The sequence below is a fragment of the Vigna umbellata genome, chromosome 1 (assembly GCF_029865625.1).
Source record: "Vigna umbellata cultivar VRB3 chromosome 1, Vumbellata_1.0, whole genome shotgun sequence".
NCBI classification, from domain to species: domain Eukaryota; kingdom Viridiplantae; phylum Streptophyta; class Magnoliopsida; order Fabales; family Fabaceae; genus Vigna; species Vigna umbellata.
Window position 1 is genome coordinate 90,067,523 of NC_142165.1, and position 7,648 is coordinate 90,075,170.

The 7,648-nt window shown below is 31.2% G+C and overlaps 1 pseudogene; it reads right to left on the reverse strand.

Moving 5' to 3' along the window:
• Window positions 1-2,851: 2,851 nt before the first annotated feature.
• On the reverse strand, window positions 2,852-4,055 carry LOC124833310 (transcription factor HEC1 pseudogene; annotated as a pseudogene).
• Window positions 4,056-7,648: the final 3,593 nt, after the last annotated feature.

Genomic DNA, 7,648 nt, shown 5'->3' on the forward strand with positions numbered 1-7,648 from the left:
CAGATACAGTATGCAGATCACTCAGTGAATTTAAATATGCATCTATTATGTATGACCCACGTAGAAAGTCAACCTCTACAGTGAACATTTTAAATGAGATTGTAAAACATATCCCAAACTAAATTCAAATCAAAATTTTAAATTCAAATACATTAAAAGTTAAATTATATAATAAAGTATAAACTATTTTAAAATAATATATACCAATATTATATTTAAATCAAAACTAGTTAAAGTTATCGATTAAGAAATAAAAAGAATAAATAAGAATGGGAGAAGTACACACATCAATTATCGAGATAAATAGAAGAAATACAAGAATTCTAAACATTAAGATTGAAGTCTTGTAGTGAGTTTGATCTTTAGTAATTTGATAATTATTAAACAAACACGAAATAAAAATATTTATTTATTTTATTATTATTAAAAAAAGTTATAAAATATATTTATTTATTTATTTTAAAAACGTTACTTCTGTAAAACTATAAATACTTTATTATTATTATTATTTATTTAAAATAATAATAATATTAAATAAAAGTAATCTTCAAATTTTAATTTGTTTTCAGTTTGCAGTAATATCCGAATAACCGTTATTTCTAATTAAGTCCAATGGTTTAATCGACTTCAAGGATAAGCTAGATCACTTCATCAACATTTCTTATAACTCTCACTTACCTCGAACACTCAAGACTATGAAGTTATAAGGTGGTAGACATAACATGAACTTAGAGTAATAATATCTTCACCTATTTAATATTAGATAGTGGTAAAAAAATTTATTACCTACAAAGTGTTAATTACTCAATAAATATAAATAAATAAGAAGACATTCTTTCAAACTGAGAAGAGTAATCAAACCAATCATAATAAAGAAAACCAAAATTTTTCAAGTTTTTATTTTAGTTGATGGATGAGATGAAAGGTCATGCAATGCTTAAGTTATACTGGAAGAGAATGAAAAAGAAAGTTTGTAGGTATTCACTTTCTACACTTGGAGTGTAATGGGACATTAAAAATAATCATCTAATATTGGTTTATGAATCTGAATGTATATAATGAATGAAACACATAAAAGAAGCAAGAGTTGTATATCCTTTCCTTTACATGATGCTCTAGGTGTGATCTTGTACAAATTTTTTTGTTCAGTTGTGAATATATTTGTATGACCATTAATTTTGTAAATTATTGTGTTTCTCTTCCTCTCTCTACATATTTATTACAAAAAAACAATTTAAATTAAATAATAGAAAAAATGAGATTATATATCCAATTTAAAAACCTAATTAACCTTAAGAATTATAGTCAATTATAAATAAGAGGTTCTCCAAATCCAATGTCAGACAAGTCATTAATAATAAATGTTTTGACTTGGTCTTATATATCTTAGTTCAAACAATAGACAGATTTCAACTTACAATATTTATTATTAATAAATCATTATAAATAGTTAATATAGTAAAACCATCTTTCAAAACCTGGAGTTCTGAAATATTGAAATCAGAACTGTAATTATAAACCATTTATTTATGATTAAAAAATTAATATGCAATTTATTGGAATTCTTATATCAGATGCCATATTTACTCACTGTAAATATTTATGGATTTTTCCTTTAAAAATATTTTAACAGTAAAATATTTATCATTAAACTATGTCTTAAATTTGTATAAGTTAAAAGTATGAAAAAAAAAATTTACTCATGAAAAAAAAAGTATTAAAACATTAAAATATGATTAAATCACATAAATTGTTAAACAAGTAAAAAATTTAACATAAATTATTTCAATAAAATGAATAAATTTATTCCACTCATATGAGAAATTCTTATAATTAAATTTATGGGAATATTTTAACCATTATTACAAAATACAACTTTAATAGTATACAACACTCATTTAAAGTCTAATAACTTTGTAATATCTATAAATTTGTAATAACTTCGATTTATATGTTAATTTCTAATAATTTTTATTCAACTTTTGTCTTGATAATTCCAACTAGAGAGTTATTTAAACAATAGTGCCAATGTCACCTTTGCTGAACTCTCAAGTTTTTATAAACTATGTTTCAAAGTATATTAAAACATTAAAATGTGATCAAGTGTTTTCAAGTTTCAACTTATCTATGGGTGTTGATTTTGTATATCCGTATGAATAAGGATAGACTATATTCTTAAAATTAAAAAATAATAGAGAATAAATTCTTGGATATTTTAATTTTATTAAAGGATCTAAGAAAAATTATAAAATGTAAAAATCAAAATAAATATTAAGATAAAGAAAAACTATAGAGTAGATTATCACTTGGTTGGTAGATAAATGAAAGCAAGAATCATTTGAAGGGCATAAGATGAGTGAAAAGCAAGAATCATGATCACCGACGGTCAGGTCGTGTTATATGCTGCGACATCTAGAGTAACTTGGATCACCAAAGATGAAATAAAGCGCTGAAGTGTATTTCATGTGAACCCTAACAGGATATAAATAAAAAGTAAAAAATAAAATAAAATAAAATATGTTCATTAATTAAATATTTAAAAAACAAACTAACATTATTTCTTCTGAACGAAGAAAAGTGTGATATACAGATGATAAAGGGAACAAAAGAGTCTGAGATCTTCAAAGAGATTTTCATATTATTCAGTTTAAGTAAATTTGTGTTTAATTTCATATTATTCAGTTTAAGTAAATTTGTGTTTTTAATTAAACGCAAACAATTTTCTTACAATTAATTTATTTATTTGGGTACAAATACTTTTCTTTGGCTTTTTATATTTTCTTGAGACGAGATGTGTTGCAGACAGTCGCCATAAAATGGAAAACAAAAGAGAAGATTGTAGAACAAATTGATCCATTTGGTTATTGAAATTTGGATTACCAGCATCGCCAATTGCAAAAGCAAAAGAAAATCACCATAACAATGGCCATATATAACATGGATAAACATTTTCTTGATGGCCCACCAAACCATGCATAACAGTACACAGAAGTCGTTGCTTCCCATCAGAAAACAAGAAAATTAACTCTCTCTTACATCTTCTTTCAGTTTATGAATTAGCTGAGCAATTGTTTGGAAGTAGAACCGAAAACTTGACAAGGTTGGCAACCCTTCATTAACAAAGAAGAATAGTTAACGTTGTTGGAGTTAGACATCCCTATTGGAAAACCGACAGCAGCAACAGTATTGTGATTGTGTTGTCTACTTGCCCCAGCCTGTTCCAGTGTCTGGACCTGTTTCTTTAAGAACTTGACGTAGTGAATGGCCTCGTCCAGCATCGAAGCCGTGTCCATCTTGGTGCCACCTGGGACTAATCTCTGCAGAATCCTTATCTTCTCGCTTATCCTTTCCCTTCTGTGCCTCGCCGCCACGCTCTGCGGATCCTTTGAAATCTTCACGTTCCTTCGCTTCGGTGGCTTTATGGATTCAGGGTCTATGTGAATAGGTTGCATCACCGCTATTCTGAATATCATTTCCCTCATCGCCGCCATAGAGTTTTTCTTCTCAGAAGGGTGGGGAAAGGAAGTGGTGCTAGGCTGTGCGGGGTGGAGAGAGGGTGTCATAGGTTGCTGGATAAGGCCGTTGTCATTGTTGGAAAAATTGAGAACATTTGGCGGTGGTGGATCAACGAGAGTCGGTGGAGTTCCGTTATTGAAAATGGTGGAAACACTTGTAGAGGAGCTTCCACTGGATAACATGTCGGGTTCTGTGTAAGGTGGGGTGGTAGTATAAAAAGGGTCGCAGAATTCGGAGAACTTTTCCATTTGCATCATCATTGCCATCACGTCCATGTTGGTGGTGTCACACGCGGAAGCCTTCACTATGTCCACATCCATGAAAGATGAGAATGGGGAAGGTGAGAAAAGAGAGATGCAGAGTATGGGGGCTCGCCAAAGGGGCACTGGATGTAGGGTTTGTATCAGAGAGAAAAAGAGAGAGAAGACAGAAGGGTTAAGGGGGTGAGAGAGAATAAAATAGTAGAAGGAGAGTGCAGAAAGTGCAGAGGATAGAAAGAAAGATTGTTATTTATCTCTGAACCGACCAACAACAACAATATCCAGCAGGGTCACTGTAAGTGGAAGCCCTTTTTATAGCAACTTGTGACTGATATTTTATCTTTGGAAACTTGAGGAAAATCTATGAACCTCTCTCATTTATGATACTTGTTTTTACAAAAGTAAAATTATTGTACTGTGGGGGGGGAATGAGTTAAGACTCTAAACATTTGAGGTAGTTGTAAATATGGAAATTTGGTTAAGATGTAGTGATAATTATAGCTAAGGAGACTTAAAAAAAAACCTTGATACTAGCATAGAAATCATAAGAGAAGATGGTGTCTGTAAGTACACAGTTGTTACTCAGAAATTGAAAAATATTAAAGATAAAAAAGAGTTGTGAGAGTATATGTATGTGTACCTGTCTTTCATTTATGGTGATTGGATTTACAGTATTATTAATAGTTATGATGAGCCATGGAAAGGGGGCACGAGGTGTGTGGGGTTGGGTCTAGAGAAGTTTGGTCTTGCACCGTTGATGGGGGTAGAAAGAGGAGAGGTCAAAGGGTGGGGGCATTAAAGATGAAGGGCTGAGAATGAAGAGGGACCACATAGCGGTGGAAGTGGGGCAGAAGGATGAGTTGAAATGGTGGTGCATGAATCAATCAGAATTGTAATGTATCGATGCTTTTGACTGAAAGGGGTTTGCTTTGGTAAGTTGGTTTGAAATTTTACTAGTTTGGTTTGATAAAGGAGCCAATGTAGCCCCCACAGTCACATGACATATGTCAGAACAAAACTGGAGATTAGTAAATTCACTGCAACCTTCAACCTTACCTCCGCCACCGTCGGGACGGGCCGCAAACACAAAGATAGATCAAGATAAGGTACGGTGGGCCTCCGCTGCGTATATACTTGCCAAAATGCCAAAAAATAAAACAAAGGACAAAACCCTCTACCACTTAACCAATAAACACACATCATCAACCTTCCGCTTTCTTTCATGTTAAACCTCTGACTCAACTCATTGTTTTAGTTTAAACACCAATTTTAAATAACTTATAAAAATAATTTTATAGACAACAATCCGGGGAAAACCTTCTCTCGCCGACAATATGGAAAATAGTCTGTAAAACAATAACAAATCTGTCTGGTTGGATTCTATAGATCATCATCAGCTTTAGTCTAATATTACTTTATTGATTATTTTTTCTGTTTGATAATATTGTTTGAGTGATGTTTTAAAAATGTGTGTTGAGTCACAGGCATGAAAGGGTAGGGTAATAAGGAGTTATAAGGTGATGGGAAATTGGAGAAATGAATTAAAAGTTTGCAATGTGAAAGGTAATAAATAAGTTAGATCCTGACGAAATAAGTACTCAAATAGTCACTGGTGTGTAAGAACGCTTTTCGAGGTAGATTGGGAGCTAGCGGTGATGCGTAATTGCGGACCCTCCTTCTTTCTACTCTGCACTCCACCCACCACTTACTGCACCTCTGCATCCATCTTTTAAATCACTACCATTTGCTCTTTCATCAATCCTTTCTCATTTCGTCGTCATATCAAAATAACAAATTTAACATATTTTCGGTTTATAATAATCTTCTAAATCTAAATTTAATTTCCATTCAAATAAAGCACGAACAAGTGTTTCATTTAATATCTTTAAAGAAAGTGTAAAGAAAGAAAGTCATGCTGCTTAACCTTGGCTGTACTGCTAACTGTTTTGGCAGACCTTTTTCAGAATTTCTAAATATGCAAAAGAGCTTTAGCAATTTTGGTGCTTTTTGGCTTGCATCAACGTGTGCAAGTCAATAAATTTTGTGTTCTTTTAGCATAGATAGTTGGTCAGTAGAAGTACAATCTGAACGAACCGTGCTTCTCCCTGAATCTTATTTGTTCGAAAGCCACACACGCGTGGACATAACATAACAATATGGAAACGTATGGTAGAAAAAAAAAAGCATTATAATTTTTGGAATGTTGGAAAGCACGATGTATGAGAATGAAAAATAGTGTATATTATTAACATTAACGCAATAATGGTTGAATATGTTTGGGGGGAAATTATGATTCAAAAGATTGGGGTGTCTAATAATAGTATGTGGATAGATTAAAATATAAATGTTAGGTTCTCTGTTGCTGGGACCGAAGTGAAAGAAGGAGACAAAAGATGCTTAAAGGAATCAGAATTGAATATAAATAAAAGTGAGAGAAGAGAAAACGAAGAAAGGAGGATGATGTAAAAAGGACAGGAGATAAGAAGATAAGGTGTTAATTATTATAAATACAGGGAAAGTGGTCCCTTATTTTGATTGATATATAAATATGATATATGATGTTGAGAATTAATTTAGTTTCACCCAAAGAGTGTGAACCTTGAGGAAAAGTGAAGAAGTAAAGTTTGAGGTTGTCTTGGTAGAGTTTTTATAAGATAATAATTGTTACTATGGCAGTGGTAGGGTGATAGGAAGAAGAAAAAGAAGGGAATACAGTTAAAAAGTGTTGTTTGCACTGTGTCCAATGTCTAGTAATAGTAGGTTGGGTTATTATAAAGCTGCAGAGTCAACTCCAAAAAGGTTAAAATGGGTTGGCATTCTGCTTGCATTTCCAGTACTTTCTTTCTATTTCTAGCTCAACTAAATAGCCAAACCCTTCCTTTTTCAACCACCTTCTTTCCTCCTCTTTCTCTTAATCAACAAATTCTCCAAATTACTATTTCATTCTCCAAACTAATTCCTTTCAATCAAACCAAACTTGCCTCTCCTCAATGATCAAAACTATCTAATCTCTCTTTAAAATAATATAAGCTTCCTTACACTTTATTGCGCATCCTTCATCATTACTTATACTATTTCTTTTTCTTGCTTTCGTGTCATGTCAAAACTATCATAAATGGAAAATCAAATTTTGTCCTCATCTAATCAATAAAAGATAATAATTTAGTGAGTTTTTTTATCAAACCGAGTTCATTGTTAACAATAATGCGAGGATTTATTTCTTAAACATTTACAATAAAAATAAAAATAAAAATAAAAAAAGTGTTCCAACCAAGCATAGAAACATATGCTCATTTTGACACATTGAACGATTGTCCAAATAGATGAAATTATAAGAATGTTTTTGTGTCATGATCATGTTGCAATGGCAACTTGCTTAACATGTGCTTGGTGATGGGATGGAGGATATTTCTTTATTCTTTTACAATTTTTTAATTAATTATAGAATATCGAACTTTTAATTATACTTCACTGTATTAATGCTAAACTAGACATAATTAAAAATAAAAACTTAGAAAGTGGTTAGAAAATTCAGTAATTTAAATTAATAAATATGTTTATAAAGACTAAAAATATACAGAATAATGTTTACACAAATTTAAAATGTATTACAATTCTCTTGAAAATATATTATATTTACGTATAACGTATAACGTATGACGTAGGGAAGACAAAAGTCTTGAGAGGGTTTAATTTCATTAAAGAAAACCAATATCTCAAACAAACTTTTCTTTTAGATTACAGTGCATGATGTCTGTTAATTAATCAATCCACTGGTGACATGAGATTTCAATACAAAGTATACTAGAATTTATACAATTCCTAAACAGAACTATATGCATTTAAGAGATAAATTTTCAACTAAATTTATG